The sequence below is a fragment of the Panthera pardus genome, unplaced genomic scaffold (genome assembly GCF_024362965.1).
Source record: "Panthera pardus isolate Hobbes unplaced genomic scaffold, ASM2436296v1 HiC_scaffold_6, whole genome shotgun sequence".
In the NCBI taxonomy this organism is placed as follows: domain Eukaryota; kingdom Metazoa; phylum Chordata; class Mammalia; order Carnivora; family Felidae; genus Panthera; species Panthera pardus.
In genome coordinates this window covers 50,032,429-50,050,082 of record NW_026526991.1, presented here as the reverse complement: position 1 = coordinate 50,050,082, position 17,654 = coordinate 50,032,429, and the positions used below count along the sequence as shown (strand labels likewise).

The 17,654-nt window shown below is 39.0% G+C and overlaps 1 protein-coding gene and 1 non-coding gene across 17 annotated transcripts in view; both read right to left on the bottom strand.

Annotated features, from left to right (window-relative positions):
* The window catches only part of GRIP1 (glutamate receptor interacting protein 1), a 682,822-nt gene that overhangs the window by 247,269 nt on the left and 417,899 nt on the right, over nt 1–17,654 (bottom strand). The window lies entirely within an intron of this gene.
* TRNAR-UCG (transfer RNA arginine (anticodon UCG)) lies at nt 12,025–12,109 on the bottom strand. The gene has a single exon. It is a non-coding gene; the product is annotated as a tRNA-Arg (tRNA).

Below are 17,654 nucleotides of genomic sequence, written 5' to 3'. Positions count from 1 at the left end.
CTTATTTTATTTTTAAGCATTCTCATTTTATTTTACTATAAGCAGGAAGAGGAAGAAAACATGGGATGCCTTACTACCCATCATCAAGATTTAACAAATGTTTACATTTTAGCAAAATTGCATCAGATATTTTTAAAGAAATAAAGTGTTCCAGATGCAACTCCAGACCAACATCTCTATCTCATTTCCCTCTTTCTTCCCCCAGAGGCAACCACTATCCTCAACTGGGTGTTGTTATCCTTCAGCTGTGGAGGTTTTTATACTTTTCCTTTAATTGGATGTTCCTATAATATATACTACTGTTTTCTGTGCCTTACCAATTCACATAAAATCCTTCGGCATATTTCTTGCCATCTTTTTATTTCTTCTTTTCTCTCACTATTATGCTTTGAACACGTACTGATGTTGATACAGGTAGACCTAGCTTATTGATATATCATATTTGAAGGAGGTTAGATATACTGAAGGTCAGGCGAGAGATTAAAAATAGAGGTGCTGATTTGAAGCCTATAAACATACAGAGAATAACTGAACTGTGAGCACAGCTTTATTTTCCAGGAAGGACAAGGCATCCCCTAGACCCTGAGGTCTTGAGTGTAATGACCCTGTGTTACTTATCTTTGAAAGTCCCATAGCACCAATCATGATGCGATACTCCATGAACGTTGGCTAAATGAATGAATGGAGCTTTCTTCCCCCCTGCCCTTTTCTTGCTGTAAAGTCTGCAATGCACGGCTTGGAAAAAGGAAACCACAGGTGAATTTAAACTATAAGTGAACTTTATTAACTAGCACGGTATTTTTTTTCATAGAACCAACATTTTTAGATTGTGAGATTTCCCAATTAAAAAAAAAACAACACAAAACAGATACCTTGCTCTTATTGCAACATCTAAGTACCTGGCTTGTACTTCTTGTACTGGCTTGCACAATGCCTGGCTTGTACTTCTTCCTGGCAACAATCGAGGTGAGTGGCTGCAGTAACCTTTAAATGGGCCGTATGTTTCCAGCATGATACCAACACCTCCCCCTGCAGTTCTGACCCCCAGGCCAATTGTCAGTTACGACGGATTATTGCTTGCACGGTTGTTTTTCATACGGTAGGAAATATTTCAGTGTATTCTAGCCTCTGAGAAAGAGGGGAAAAAACAGAGAGGGACTGACAGGGCCCAGTGCTTCACACAAAGTTGGAGAGAACACATTTCTTTGCAAAAGTGAAGACTACATATCCTTAGATGTTCAACACACAATGGTGCACACAAACAGCGTCTCCTGGTCAGGCAGTCTAGGTCACGGGGAATGGCACGTATTTATTTATTACATAAATATTAAATACGTCATTCTATTGACATTTTGGTGAGCAATCCAACCCTCCCTCCTCAGATACTTTTAGAATATAATATTTTTTACATGAACTATAAAGAAAGGAGCTTCAGCTTTTCAGTATTTATTTTCACACAGTGTTCATCCCAATAGAAAACCCTCCCTAATAACCTGGAAACCTTCTCCTTCCTCCTCCTCCTCCTCCTCCTCCTCTTCTTCTTCTTCTTCTTTTTATGTTGTGTTTATTTTTGAGACAAAGAGCACAAGCAGGGGAGGGGCAGAGAGAGACGGAGGATCTGAAACGGGCTCTGCACTGACAGCAGAGAGCCTGACATGGGGCTCCTACAACTCACAAACCATGAGATCAGGACCTGAATGGAAGTCAGTCCACCCTCTTAATTTCCATTAAAAAATTAAAAGAGGGTTCCAGGAAACCCTCTTAATTTCCATTTTCTCTGTTAGACTGCCCAACAGGAGCAGTCATGACTCTAACAGAGCTTGTTATCAGCACATATGTTAATTCTAAAAACTGAAATTTGTATGATTTTGATTTAAATAAGAAAATATGGGAGTGGTTCATTTTTTTTAAATCTTTTTTCTTTTTTTTAACGTTTATTTATTTTTGAGACAGAGGGAGACAGAGCATGAACGGGGAAGGGTCAGAGAGAGGGAGTCACAGAATCTGAAACAGGCTCCAGGCTCTGAGCTGTCAGCACAGAGCCCGACGCGGGGCTCGAACTCACGGACCGTGAGATCATGACCTGAGCCGAAGTCGGATGCTTAACCGACTGAGCCACCCAGGCGCCCTGGGAGTGGTTCATTTTAACGCTAGCTATGGCAGACTCCCCTCATCACATTGCCATCTTTAATGATGTGAGACGACTCTCTAATAACAATTTCTCAGTCAAAGGCAGCATAGGGTGTGATCCCCAGGAAAAGTCACTCTCGGACTTCAGGAGGACTCCCAGAGAAGCAGAACACTTCTGTCCTTGGGAGTCACCTTGGTACCCAATCCTCAAAGCTGGACAGAGTACAGCATTAGAAAAGGTGGTGGGGACCAGGAGGTATAAGGTGCTAAGTGGGGAGTCCTTGTGGCTGAAAATGATACTTTATTTGAGCTTTACTCCAATCTTCTGCTCAAATGAATTAAGTCCTTTCAGGTCCCTTTACATCAATAGATGGTTATTCTTATTAAGGAAAAATGGTCTTTGATTAGAGAGTAATTTTTTTCCAAGCTTAGAAGTGGAGGAGAAGCAGATTCTAAAAGCTGTACATCCCTCATCCCATGTTTATATGGGTTTATTTCCAGCCTTAACAGTTTCTTTCACTGCATTTTAAAGATATCTTGCCGTATTTCACATGTGCCAAACTGCCATGAAAATTAGTAAAATCTTGGGGCACCTGGGTGGCTCAGTCAGGTAAGTGCCCGACTTCGGGTCATGATCTCAGGGTTCGAGAGTTTTAGCCCTGTTTCGGGCTCTCTGCTGTCAGTATAGAACCTGCTTCAGATCCTCTGTCTCCCTCTCTCTGTCCCCACCCCTCTCATTCTCTCTCAAAAGTCAATAAACATTTCAAAATAAACTAATAAAATCTTCATACTTGGATAAAACAGCAGATAGCCACATCATTGAGAAACCAGGGGGAACTCTGTTTTCGGTGATTGTAAGGTTTACTCTTAAATATTTTTAAAAAGGCACTTGTTTTTGGGATTCAACTTAAATTTTGGTTCTTACAGAAACAAAAGATATCTTCAATTTTATAAGTGAATAGTTTTCCGTCTTCTCTCACCCTAGTAAGGGGATTCCTTCCCACTAAACTCCTAGGATGGCAAATTCTTGATTTTAAAAGGTACTTACTGATGAAATGAATGGTACATAATTATTTCAATAGTTAATGTATATGATGAGGAATTTTTGATTGGCATATTAATACAGAAACCCCCCCAGAAAGGTAGATACAAAAGATATTAAGAAGAACAATGGAAACAATGCACATGCATTGTTGACACTATCAATTAGCAAATTGCTTTGAGAACTTAATCAGCCAGGGTGCCTGGGTGGCTTGGTCGGTTGAGCATCCGACTTCGGCTCAGGCCATGATCTCACGATTTGTGAGATCCAAGCCTCACATTGGGCTTGCTGCTGTCAGCCTGGAGCCCACTTGGATCTTTGTCCCCCTCTCTGTCTGCCCCTATCCCACCGCACTCCCTCCCCTGAAAATAAACTCTATGTTGACAGTGGATCTGGACGAAGGCTCTCTTTGCAGCTAGAAATGGCCCTTATAGGGGCATTTGGATGGCTCAGTTGGTTAAGCCTCCAACTCTTGGTTTTGGTTCAAGTCATGATTTCACAGTTTGTGAGTTCGAGCCCCATATCAGGCTCTGCACTGGCAGCATGGAGCCTGCTTGGGATTCTCTCTCTCCCTCTCTCTGCCCCTCCCCGCTTGTGCTCTTTCTCTGTCTCTCTCTCCCTCTTTCTCTCTCTAAAAAAAAAAAAAAAAAAAAAAAAAAAAGTAAGAAAAAGGAAACGGTCCTTGTATATGTGAAGAAATGCCCAGTAAGTATGGTACTAAATAAACGTGTAGTCTTGTATTCTTGTAATCTATGCCTCTGTGGAGTATTTTGGAGGTGTGACTACATATGCATATGATAAATAATTAACTTAAAATCCCTCATGTAAAAAAGAGCTCCTGAACTCTGTGCTTTGCTTACTGTGCTCTAACAATATTGTTCCCTTGATGAGACATATACACCAAGGTCATTCCAACTTAGGGGCTTTTGCATTTGCTGTTCCCTCTATGTAGAACACTCTTCCCCTGGATAGATATTCCCATGGCTTTCAGTTCTTGGCTTTCAAATATAATGTCATCAGACAGGCCATCCCTGACAATCCTACCTCAAATAGGGCCTTTTCCTTCACTCTCTAACCCCACATCCTCCTCTAACTTTCAGCATAACACTAAGAGTATGCATTTATTTGTGCATTTGTTTATTGTCTGACTCTACCATGAGAAGTTAAGCTCCACTGATGCAAGGACAACACTTGTGATGTTCACTGCTGTGTAAACTCCCACCAGCCAGAACTTTATCTCACATTTAGCAGATGCTCAATAAATACTTGTGAATGAACGAATGAAGCTGCCATTGTACATTACTTTTTAAAAATTTTATTTATTTTGAGGGAGGGAGAGAGAGAGAGAGAGAGAAAGGTGGGACAGAGAAGGAGAGGGAGAGAGAGAATCCCAAGTAGGCTCTGCACTGTCAGCACGGAGCCAGATGGGGAACTTGAACCCACGAACCATCAGATCATGACCTGGGCCAAAATCAAGAGTCAGACGCTTAACCGACTGAGTCACCCAGGCACCCCAACATTTTAAAAACAACTTTGCTTTATGTCCTTCAAAACAAAACATTTTAAAAGCTACATTTCCCCATGTGTGTAATACAGTGTCACACAATCCTTGAGGATGTGAATATTAATGTACTATTTTCATTTTATAAGCTACTAAAAAAGAACACATGTACCAGTCTCTGTATAGATTCTAATTTGATATAAACTATATACGTACACTGAATTCAATCTAAGAAAACAATTATTTCTCTTTTCAAATGGTTGTTCATTCTGACAGTGTATCCAGTATGTGCTCTAAACATGGATATTTAAAAGATATATTCCTTGAAGGACCCAGCTTTGTTCCATGTACTCACTAGAGGCTCAATAACTGTTAACTCTTGGTGAATTGTTGCCATGCAATTCTCCTGTAAAATCTCTCTAGTGGAAAAGAAAACAAAGCTCTACCTTGCTTTTAGCCCAGAAAAATGGTCTTCCCTAGTATAAACTCCCCAAATATATCTCAAGTTAACACACAAGTTCTACACATAAAATAAACAAAGGATTGTTTTTCTACTAAAATGATTCTGTTTGCTGTAAAAGTAAATCAATGTTCATGCTGCTCCAGCAGGGGGGTGGGGAGGGAATAAATTATCCGATGTTTTTTTATGATTGCCATGCTGGTGCCTAAGCTGCATAGGATTCAGTAGCCTCAGCCCTGGTGAACTGTTGGCCGTCTTTGAGGCTAAGGAGTCAATACTGTGTCCTCATTAGAATTATCCTCATATATCTTCAACCCTTAATTCTACTAAAATGATCTCTAGCCTTCATACCCTAAAATGAGATCAATACCATAACATACCTCACCACCTCTTATAATGATGTGCCTACATATTCAAAATAATGGCAACATCCTAGTCTTAGAATATTTATCAAATTCTTCCTCAGTCACAGATAAACATTTAATGCTGTCTGAGGCAAGAAAGAAAAAAAATTAAATCTATGAATTATCTTTATTGATATTTTAAAAGTCTGATGGTCTACTGACTGAGCTATCCAGGCTTTTTCTCATTGATTAAAAAACATTTTTTTTTAATGTTTATTTATTTTTGAGAGAGAGAAGGAGAGACAGAGCATGAACGGAAGGCGGGGGGGGGGGGGGGAGCTGAAAGAGAGGGAGACGCAGATTCAGAAGCAGGCTCCAGGCTCCGAGCTGTCAGCACAGAGCCCGACATGGGGCTCGAACTCACAAACCGCGAGATCACGACCTGAGCCGAAGTTGGATGCTCAACCGACTGAGCCACCCAGGCGCCCTCACTGGTATTTTAAATCTAGAACTTATTCCTTGCTAACAACTAGTACCAACTGCTGATTATTAATCCAGGGTCTATTAGTAAAAATTACAATTATAACCCTTCAGATGTTTATATTTTATAAGAACATTAACACTATACAATATTTATATAAAATTTTACAAAGCTCTTTCACATACATTTCTCAAGCCATTTTCAGCCCACTATTTCATATGGTAACACGTTCTAACACATTTCTGTTTTCAGGAAGATGTGTGAATAGAGCTGTTATTAATTCATTATAAATTCAATTTTATTTATTTATATATTTACATTTATTGATTGCTTGATATCTTGTAGGCATTTGGCTAGGTGCTGGGGTTACTGAGAGGAGCAAGGTATGGGCCATGCCCTTTATAGTAATGGCTGTTTAGGTACAGAGAAAGTAAATGTATTTTTTCAGAGTGTCCAATATATTTGTGTGTACATGTTTTGTGTGTATGTATGTGTATCCATCAATATGCAAAATTATATACACATGTATTATATGTACTATATATGTATTATATGCATATATATATGTATATATGTATATATTATAGATTATACATATGTACCTCATCTGATCTCCCTACATAAGTCACTAGTTATACTCTGAACATACATAAATATTGAAGTTGAAATGGATGCTATAACTTTTAGGAAAATAAAAGTTTAATATGCAGATCTGTAGAAACATAGAAATATGTTCAAGTTTATAGCTGTGATGAAAAATTCATGACTTACAGAAATTGAGTAATATTTGGGGGAAAAGTGGCCTCTATATGGTAATCTGAAAGCTGAATTGCCCTTAAGAGTAGGAAGCAAACTATGTAGCTGATTTGAACTTCCTGTACCCAGTATCAGCTGGCCAGAGTTTAAAGATCTGCCTCTGGAGATACGAATCTTGAGGAGATTTTACTCATTTGAAATTCCCAGTGTAAAAGGTCAAGTCCTGGAACAGTGAAACAATTAAAGTCCCTAGGAACTGATTTCTCAAAGCAGAAACTACTTCTCTCAAAAACAACCACCACCATCACAAGGAAAACCCCACTAGCTCTGAGAGCAACGTCTTGTGCAAATGAAACCCTGGTCAGCCTCTGGAAAAAATAGGAGAGGTGGGAAAGAAACCAAAACAAACCGTATCTAGTACTGTTTACAACTGACTTAGGGACAGCCCAGTCTAGAATAAATTCATCATCATCTTTATCAGAACCTCAGACAAACTTTATTTCAATACCAGATACTACATAACATATATTTTACACACAGTTTTGTCTAAAATTTCACTAAAGTTATAGAAAAGGTGAGATCATAGGGGCACCTGCGTGGCTCAATCGGTTAAGTGTCCAACTCTTGATTGCGGCTCAGGTCATAATCTCACGGTCATGAGATTGAGCCCTGCATCAGGCTCTGTGCTGGGTGTGGAGACTACATGGGATTCTCTCTCTCTCCCTCTCCCTCACCTGTCCCCACCTCTAAAAATAAAAAAAATAAAAAAGATGAGATCATCTATACATTTTCTTCCTTCCAAACTATTATCTTTCTGAGTTCCCATTTGGATTTACATTAAGCATTACTCAAGTACCAACTCAAGCCTTTACAATGGCCAGTATCCTATGTCTATAACTACCAAGCTCTTTTTCTCTCCATCTCTGCGCTTGAGATAACTTAAATAAAATTCAACCCAAAATTAATCTTTAGCATGTCATATAACTCTTCTAAGATGTCGCCACACCTGTCAGTTGAACAGTGGAATTTCGGCCAAATAATATTCAGATAAAGCAAGGATCTTTTCCTTCCCATAAGTTGCAATGTACCCTTCTCACTCTGGGTTCAGTAAGAGATTTAAGACCTAATATTCTTTTTTTTTTTAATTAAAAAAAATTTTTTTTTAACGTTTATTTATTTTTGAGACAGAGAGAGACAGAGCATTAACAGGGGAGGGGCAGAGAGAGAGGGAGACACAGAATCAGAAACAGGCTCCAGACTCTGAACTGTCAGCACAGAGCCCGACGCGGGACTCGAACTCACGGATCGCGAGATCATGACCTGAGCCGAAGTCGGACGCTTAACCGACCGAGCCACCCAGGCGCCCCAAGACCTAATATTCTAAGACAGTCACACTCTTATGCATGTAGAATGACATTAATTGCATATCCCCTTGGGAGATTTAAGAAAACAATCACCCAAAACATGTTCATTGCTCTGTGTTTCAAATTCGGCACCAGGCTGGAAAAGATCTGGATTTATTCTATTCAAAATGTCCTTCTGGGGCGGTTTTCCCTCCAACTAGGGCTAACTAGTATCTACTAATCTTTTTTTTTTTTTTTTTTAACGTTTATTTATTTTTTTGGGACAGAGAGAGACAGAGCATGAACGGGGGAGGGGCAGAGAGAGAGGGAGACACAGAATCAGAAGCAGGCTCCAGGCTCTGAGCCATCAGTCCAGAGCCCGACGCGGGGCTCGAAGTCACGGACTGCGAGATCGTGACCTGAGCTGAAGTCGCACGCTTAACCGACTGAGCCACCCAGGTGCCCCTACTAATCTTGCTGTTCTTTTCCATTTCACAGTCTGCTGGAGCCAGGAGTCCCGCTTTCTTCCTCTCCCTCTTCCTTTCTAGGTTCCCTCCCCATTTCCCCATCTACTCTCCCGCCAAAAGTCTATACAAGTTAAACAAGGTATGGAGGAAATCACACATAAACCACTTTAACTTCAAATCTTTTCAGAGTAACGTATTCCTTTGGGGCAGGGGAAGGGTTCTAATAAATTGCTGCAAGCAACCTCTGGCTGACACGATTCTTGTGCCCCGTAACCTGAGCAAAGAGGTCTCCAGGAGGAAGAGCAGACGCACACGTCTCTTTAGATGACTAGGTCAATTACTTCATGATGCTTTTCCCACATTTTATGGCCTACTGAAAACCAAACCAACAAACAAAAACCCAAAAAACCCTTTAAAATTTTGTTATCTCTTACCTAAATATTCTAAAAAATCTCAGGAGAATACCCTTCCCTCCAAGAATTACTAAATTTCTGTCCCATGTGGCTGCAGCTCTTCTGCCAGGCCCCTTTCTGTAATGACTTTCTTCGGCATCATTCCTTCACGGTGGGCTCTCCTTTCAAAGTGGGGACACCATGTTACATTTCATCCAAAGTGCAAAACTATGACTCATTTTATTTATTAAAAAAAAAAAAAAGGAAAGAAAAACTATGTCGGGGTGCCTCAATCTACTCTCTTACATTAAGGAACCGGGTTTCCACTGTTAATTACTGTTCTACCCTCGCTTTATCACGCTAAGACGAGGGAAGACTTTTTGTCATGTTCATTGATCTTTTTTGCCTTTGATTCTATAAACAGGAACTACCTGTAAGTCAAGCTGTACAGTCTTGGATTAAAGCCCAGGCTATTAACGCGTTTTCAAAGGGTATGCCATAATCCTACTGTCAGAATCAGTGTGGATAAGAATGCTTGTTTGACAGATCAAGTTCTAATTCTAAATGGTGCAGCATCCCCTTTCGTGTTAACCTTTATCAAGATAACTTGATGATGTTTTGTGCTCAACTGGAATTATGCCCATAGGTTCTAACAAATTGAAAGATGACTGCATTCCACTGTTTTATTATCAGGATGTATTGATTAATTATTGAGATAAAGAATTCCACACAATATATCCTTATGATCACGTGTGTATTCTTGGCAGATATTCTCTAATATACAAATGAAAAACTGAACCTCTCCCCATCCCACATACACAAAATTTACTCATTCAGCTACCCAGGGAAGGGGTGCCTACTTTGCAGAGGACGCAACTTTCCAGGCTCCTCAGGAAGTACTTATATTGAAAACTAGACAGCGTATGAGAGTCTAGGTCGGTCAGTTCGTAACAGCGGCTTTTTAAATGTTAGGAATTCAAATCATCTTTTTTGTGCTTCGTGGCACAGAATTTAGAGGTTACACAGAATTTATTTGAAATGACAGGTTCTGGGGTGGGGGAGGGAATTTAATCTAGCTGTAGACATCCCTGTAGTTATTTTTGTGTGAAAGTGGGAGGCGTATGTCTAGGACAGAATTTGTCAGACTCCTAACTTTTTGTAATAGGACACAAACTATGCTTTCTGCATTTCTAAACTCTAAACCATAGGACTCTAATTTTATAAACAATACCAGAGAATACTGGCACTTGAAGCAATTCTCGGAGAATTCACCTTTTAGTACTTGCCAAGACTATGTTTGAAACAACGAGTTTTGGAAGCTACTGTCTAGGGACTTACTAATGACTGGTGCTTCTATGTTGACTATGTTCCAATCCGTATTGAGTTAAACTAATGTTTTCCAAACTCTGGTTTCTGCAGTGTTAGTATTAAATGAAAAAAGGCCCCATTATCAAATAAATTGGGAAAATACTGGGTTAAACAAAATTAATTAGCTTTATTTCTTACTGGACTTCTAAGGGTCTTTAATATGCTAATATAGTTTTGGATCTACAAAAGGGAGGTTACAGTTTGTTGCATTTTCCATTTCTTGAACCTATTTTTGATGGAATAACTATTAATATGTAGCATAATTAATTTTCTGAATAATAAAGGTTGGGAAATGCTCCTCAGATCAGTATCTCCAGATTCTACTACCCGCATTTCCTGAAGAAATTATTTCCCTGCATTATTATGTCATTATCAGGTCTTTGGGTTTTACAGTAAGTCAGTAATGAGTTGTTTTTTGTTTTTTTTTTTTAACATTTATTTATTTTTTGAGACAGGGAGAGACAGCATGAACGGGGGAGGGTCAGAGAGAGAGGGAGACACAGAATCAGAAACAGGCTCCAGGCTCTGAGCTGTCAGCACAGAGCCTAATGCGGGGCTTGAACTCACGGACCGTGAGATCATGACCTGAGCCAAAGTCGGATGCTTAACCGACTGAGCCACCCAGGCGCCCCAGGAATGAGTTTTTAAAGTAACTCCTCTCTTTTTGCCATAACATAATTATAGTATCTAATATATATTTAAATTTTTTTTTAAGTTTACTTATTTATTTTGAGAGAGAGTACAAGCAGGGGAGGGCCAGAGAGAGAGGGAGAGAGAGAGAGAGAGAATCCGAAGCAGTCTCCATACTGACAGCACGGAGCCTGATTCAGGCCTCGAACTCACGAACTGTGAGATCATGACCTGACCCAAAACCAAGAGTGGGACGCTTAACCGGCTGAGCCATCCAGATGCCCCAGTATCTAATATATGTTAAATAAACATTTAAAATGTACATTTTTGCTAGAATTTGTTGCCAAGTACTGATTATCTCTCAAAAGTTTTTAATGGGAAGTGAGATTTATAAACACAATAAAAACTTATTTTTTTCTCCTTGACTGCTAGGGAGCTCAAATGCAAATGTGCCTTAATATAACAAACATATTTTCAGTAGCTGAACATTTTTCTTTCTGAATGTTTTATGTCTTTTGTATTATAATTGGGTATTTTGGTGTTTAGCCTGTATCATTATAACTGGGTTAATAAATTCACCCTAATAAATGTGGTGAAGAACATCAAGTGTGAAAATGTAATTGAAATAAGTTAAGTGGAACATCTGCTTCAGTATTTCAGTAATGGTAAGCATGAAATAAATGGCAGTGTTATTATAAACAATGTTAATATTAGTTTTGTTTTGTCTTCCTCTTTTTAATGTTAATGGTGAAGAAAAGTAAAAGATGAAAAGTAAAAGCTTCCTTCCTTATTTCTCACTCTCATTCCTATGCCTCAATAGGGAACATTTCTTTTTTTTTTACAGTTTCAGTCTCCAAATTTCTGAAAATGCCAAAATAAATGTTATCATTTCTTCTCTTGTCAATTTTGAGCAGTATTGGTCAATGTCGTCTATGAAAGAGGGATATTTGTTTCACTTAGACAGTCTTCACTTTTTTTTTAAGTTTTTTTTTTTTTTAACATTTATTTATTTTTGAGACAGAGAGAGACAGAGCATGAATGGGGGAGGGTCAGAGAGAGAGGGAGACACAGAATCTGAAACGGGGTCCAGGCTCTGAGCTGTCAGCACAGAGCCCGACGTGGGGCTCGAACCCACGGACCGTGAGATCATGACCTGAGCCGAAGTCAGACGCTCAACCGACTGAGCCACCCAGGCGCCCCGTCAGTCTTCACTTTTCTTTCTCCTCCTCTCTATTTTGGTAGTTATCATTAGTTCTTTGATAAGTCATGCTTATGAAATGTAAATAATGTACTTAACACTTTAGTTTTTTAGATAAGCTTTTTATTGGAATATAGTGCATACACAGAAAGTGCGCCAATCAAAAGGAAGAGCTAGATGAGTCTTCACAAAATAATAAACACACTCGTGGAACCACAGCTCAGAAAAACAGACCAGTGCCAGCATCCCATAAATCTCCTGCCTGTCTCCACTTGATGAACGTTTTTGAACTTTTTAACCAATCAATCGTATACTTTTTTATATTTAGCTACTTTCATTCAACATTATGTTTGTGATATTCATCTATTTTATTGCATGCTCTTTTTAATTCCACACAGTATGCCATTAAATGCCATTACGTATTTATATCCATTCACTTGTTAAGGGATACTTGTGTTGTTTCCAGTCTCATGTTAGTAGGAATAGTGTTGCAACGACCATTCTTGTACAAATCTTTTGGGTCATGTACTATGCATTTTTGTTGGCTATAAAGCTGAGTCATATGATATGTATATGTTACGTATCAATAACAGTTTTCCAAAAGTAGTAGTTCCAAATAATACTTCCATGAGAGCGTATAAAAGTTTCAGTATCCAGGCCAACATTTGATAGTATCAGTCTTTTTAACTGTGGTGTTTTCTTCTAATGTGTCAACTTCACATAGTACCTTAAAATATATTACACAAAAATTGAGGACATTAGTAGCCCAATACTTTCCTCCATAAAGCCTCCAAGCTTATCAGGTATGTAGTTATATTTATATTATAAAAGTTTATAACATGTGCATTCTCTTCTCTAATTATAATTTAGTTTTATGCTTTCTCTGTACAGATAGACTATAAAAATGAAAAATCCAATAAATGACAACTACAAAATTATGATTATATAAATATTATTCATTGCAAAATAAAATAATGTGATAGAATTCCTAAAGCAGGAGAGGCAATTCTATGTCACTAGATCTGTGCTACTCAATGGAGAATTTTCCAAATATAATTTTTTTTTTGAGAGAAAGACACAGAGCATGAGTTGGGGAGGGGCAGCGAGAGAGAGAGAGAGACAGAGAGAGACAGAGAGAGAGACAGAGAGGGAGACACACAGAATCTGAAACAGGCTCCAGGCTGTCAGAACAGAGACCTATGTATGAGGGGCTCAAACTCAAGAACCATGAGATCATGACCTGAGCCGAAGTCAGATGCTTAACTGACTGAGCCACCCAGGCACCCCGAGAATTTTCCAAGAATAAAGGTCAAGTTCATTCTCGAACAACTGTTCAAAAACATGATACATTTTATATTGCTTTATATTTAATTTTTACTTTTTTGTCCAGCTTTAATACTTCTTAAGGTTTCTGACTGCCTTTCTTTTTCTTGTTGGCAAAAGAGTACTTACATCTCTACTTCATTATTAATATATCCAATTTATTCATTAATTGTTGTAAGACATCCATGTTCTTTGGAAGATATTCTTCTGACTCTGGTCATATGTTCTAATTTGGATCGACTGTTCTCCCACTACATAACTACCATTCTGGGATATCTTTTCACTGCTCTCTTACATCCATTGCTTGTTGAATTTCACACTTCTCCTCTCATCTAGATTATGTGTATATATATGTGTGTGTGTGTGTGTGTGTGTGTGTGTGTATAATTTGTTGTTGTTATTTATTTTGAGAGAGACAGAGTGCTAGTGGGGGTGGGGCTGAGAGACAGAGAAAGAGAGAATCCCAAGCAGGCTCCACGATGTCAGCACAGAGCCTGATGCAGGGCCCAGTCTCATGAATGGAGAGATCATGACCTGAGCTGAAATCAGAAGTCAGATGCTTAACTGACTGAGCCACCCAGGCACATGTGTGTGTGTATATATATATATACACACATATATATATGTATATATATATATACATATATATGTATGTATATATGTATATACATGTAAATGGCATGTATATGTATATACATATATTATTTGCTTAAGTATATCCTCAGGTAGTTTTTTTCTAAAAGTGTATGTTGGATATAAACTGAATCATTATATGCCTAAAGATGTCTTTATTTTATGCTCACCTTTGATTTAAAGGCACAAAGGTTTAAAAGCAGAACTTTGAAAGCATCGAAGTATGCTTTTTTTCTAGGATCTAGTGTCTTTTTTTTTCTCTTTTTTAAAATTTACATCCATGGTGCAACAATGATTTCAGGGGTAGATTCCTTAGTGCCCCTTACCTATTTAGCCCATCCCCCCTCCCACAACCCCTCCGGTAAACCTGTTTGTTCTCTATATGTAAGAGTCTCTTCTGTTTTGTTCCCCTCCCTGTTTTTATATTATTTTTGCTTCCCTTCCCTTGTGTTCATCTCTTCTGTGTCTTAAAGTCTTCATATGAGTGAAGTCATATGATATTTGTCTTTCTCTGACTCATTTCGCTTGCATCATACCCTTCAGTTCCATCCACGTAGTTGTAAATGGCAAGGTTTCATTCTTTTTGATTGTCCAGTAATACTCCATTATATATATACCACATCTTCTTTATCCATTCATCCATCGATGGACATTTGGGCTCTTTCCATATTTTGGCTATTGTTGATAATGCTGCTATAAACATGGGGGTGCATGTGCCCCTTCGAAACAGCATACCTGTATCCCTTGGATAAATACCTAGTAGTGCAATTGCTGGGTCATAGGGTAGTTCTATTTTTAATTTTTTGAGGAACCTCCATACTGTTTTCCAGAGTGGCTGCACCAGCTTGCATTCCCCCAGCAGTGCAAAAGGGATAGGATCTAGTGTCTTAAAAAGTCTGATACCAAATTGATTCTTATTCTTTTATAGGAAGTCTGTTTTTATTTATCATGACAAGCTCTTAGGATCTTTTCTTTTTCATAATGTCCTAGAATTTCGTGAGAATTTGTCTAGATCTTTTCTCAGTCATGCTGCTTAGGGCTCAATGGGCCCTTTCAATCTGAAAATATTCTTTAATTTCAGGAATTTACATCGATCATGTTATAATTTCCCAGCTGCTCCATCCTTCAAACAATCACCCTATTTTCCAACCCCCTTCTTTTTCCTAATGTCCCAAACCAACACAAGGTTGGAGCCTGTCTGTGCTCCATTGCCAGGAAGTATGACCTCCCCCTTCTACTGTTCTTATATTTGCTCTGGACGGCAATGTCTGCTTTAGTTTATCCACTTTCCATCTTTCAGAAATTTCTGAAAATCTCTGGTCTCTTGATATCATTCCTCCCATTTTTGGAACTGTTTAGTTTCATGCTGACATTTGGGATGCAGCTGAGGGAAAAATTTTTTGGTCAGTGTGCCTTGAGCCCCTAATTCTTATATAGAATTTAACATTTGGGAGGCTTACATTTAAAACAAATATCATCTACATAAGAATATCGTTAGCAATTAATACTCTTGGAAACTGTCTTGATTCTGAGACTTTATAACTAAATCTTCAGTTTATGAACCAAATTTACTAACAAACCATTTAGAAAACAAAGGCAATAAATGAAATTCATTTTTGATCTTTATGAGGTCACCTAGCTTTAGAGAATGGGAAAGACTCAATTCAATCAGAAACTCTGTGGGGTCCTAGATATTCCCCAGACTGAATTCAACTGGGAATTCTGTCATGCAGAATTTAACAACAGTCTTGTCCTTCAGCCTCCAGCTCCCGGGTGCTATTCCTGGACTCCTGCCAGTATCTTCCCTAGACTGCTCTAAGAGGGCTTCGGGAGGAGGAGGAAAAGAAGGAGGGCATGGAACACCCCTCCAGTTAAAAAGGAAATTGGGAAATGAGCAGGTGAGAGAGGATGTTGCACCTCCTTGGAATAGTCCTGGGGCTTACTTCCTGATGTAATATGAAAATGTGAAAAATACTTTAAAAGTCAAGAGCTCTGGTGAAATGAAAGGAGTTACCTGAAACATTCTAAGTCCAAATAAACATGGGAGATTGATTAATCCAGGAGATCATTAGAAACTAACCCTATCCATTCAATATGGTTTTCTCTGCACCAAATAGTGTGGGTACTTGCTGGTGATATAATGATAAGTAAAGCATATATATTAACCTCATAGAATTCATAGTCTGATGGTTGCATACAGATTGACATATAATCAATCACTATCCCCATTTAGACAGCATAATGAAAAACATCTACAGAGGTTTTATGAACAGAGAGACCAGAGGTATCTATTCGATGGTGCGTTGGCAAGTGTTTAACCCCTGGCTTTCTGGGGTTCAGGCTTTGCCAATTTCCCTCATGTAAACACTCAAACCACAGCCAGTTTCAAGTTGACGTGCAGCAGCACACCATCGTATGATATTTTGGCCACACTGCTACACCATACGTTAAGAGGACAAGTAATCAAATCTAGTGAAGCAACACGTAGGTAATAATTGGAGAGTGATGAATTTTCAGTATTTATTACATTCGTTTTTAATACAATTTATTTCACTATACGTTGATATAAAACAATGTTTAATAATAGATGTGTTTTACAACCAGCCCACAAAACTCTTAAAAATTTGGCTGTAGGTTCTTACGCCAGTACAAGCTGGCTTCAGCAGACAGCTACCTGTAACTGGGGGACGGGGCGAAAGACATCCTGCAAGATACCAATGAGGATAAAACCCTTTATCATAAGCAGGTTAATGTCCATCGAACTTGGAAGGAGAAAGGTAACAAAAGGGAAGAGGGATCAGGGAGAAGAGCTGATCACGCCCAGAAAACCAGTGCACTCCACAGAGCCAAAGCAACACAGTTTACAACCCTGCTTTTTAAAGTCCGCTCTTGTTAAACAGTCACCTTTTGCTTAGCAGGGAGAGAGAGGTCGGGAGGAGTCAACTGGCCCTCAGGTCCTAGAATAGTAAGGGCAGGAAAATAACATGGAAACAAAACACTGCTTTTCCATCCCTGTCTGGACATTCCGTCTAGTTTATGATGATGTGGACTCCCAAGGGGGCAGCGGTGGGTTCACTCGATCAGTGGTTCACTAAACAAAATGGCCAAGTGAAAATCGTAAGTTGGTGGTGGTGCTCATTACTCAACGCAGAGCTGGGGGGGGCCAAGATTTGCTGAGACTATGATGGTGTTCTGCAGAATATGAGTGATCCAGGAGTCCAAAAGTAGTTGAGTCAATTGTCATTTTAGCTACATTTTAAAAAATCTTACCAAAATGTATATACTCAAACGTGTGATAATCCATATCAGGTTTCTTTTGATTGCAACTGACAGAAAACCCGTCTCTAGTTTAGTTTAGATGTTGGGGAAAATTATTAGCTAATATAACTGAAGAAGCCTAGGGGGGAGCTCAAGCTCACTTAAGGTAGTTCTTGACCAGAGGCTCAAGTAATGCCACCGGGACATGGTGTCTCTTTCTTTTGGCTCCATTTCCACTTTCAGATGGGCTCTGCCTTCCAAGTCACAGGAAGGCTAATCTGCTCAACTTCTCCAGCAGTTGAATAAAATTCCTGGGCTTGTCTCTGGC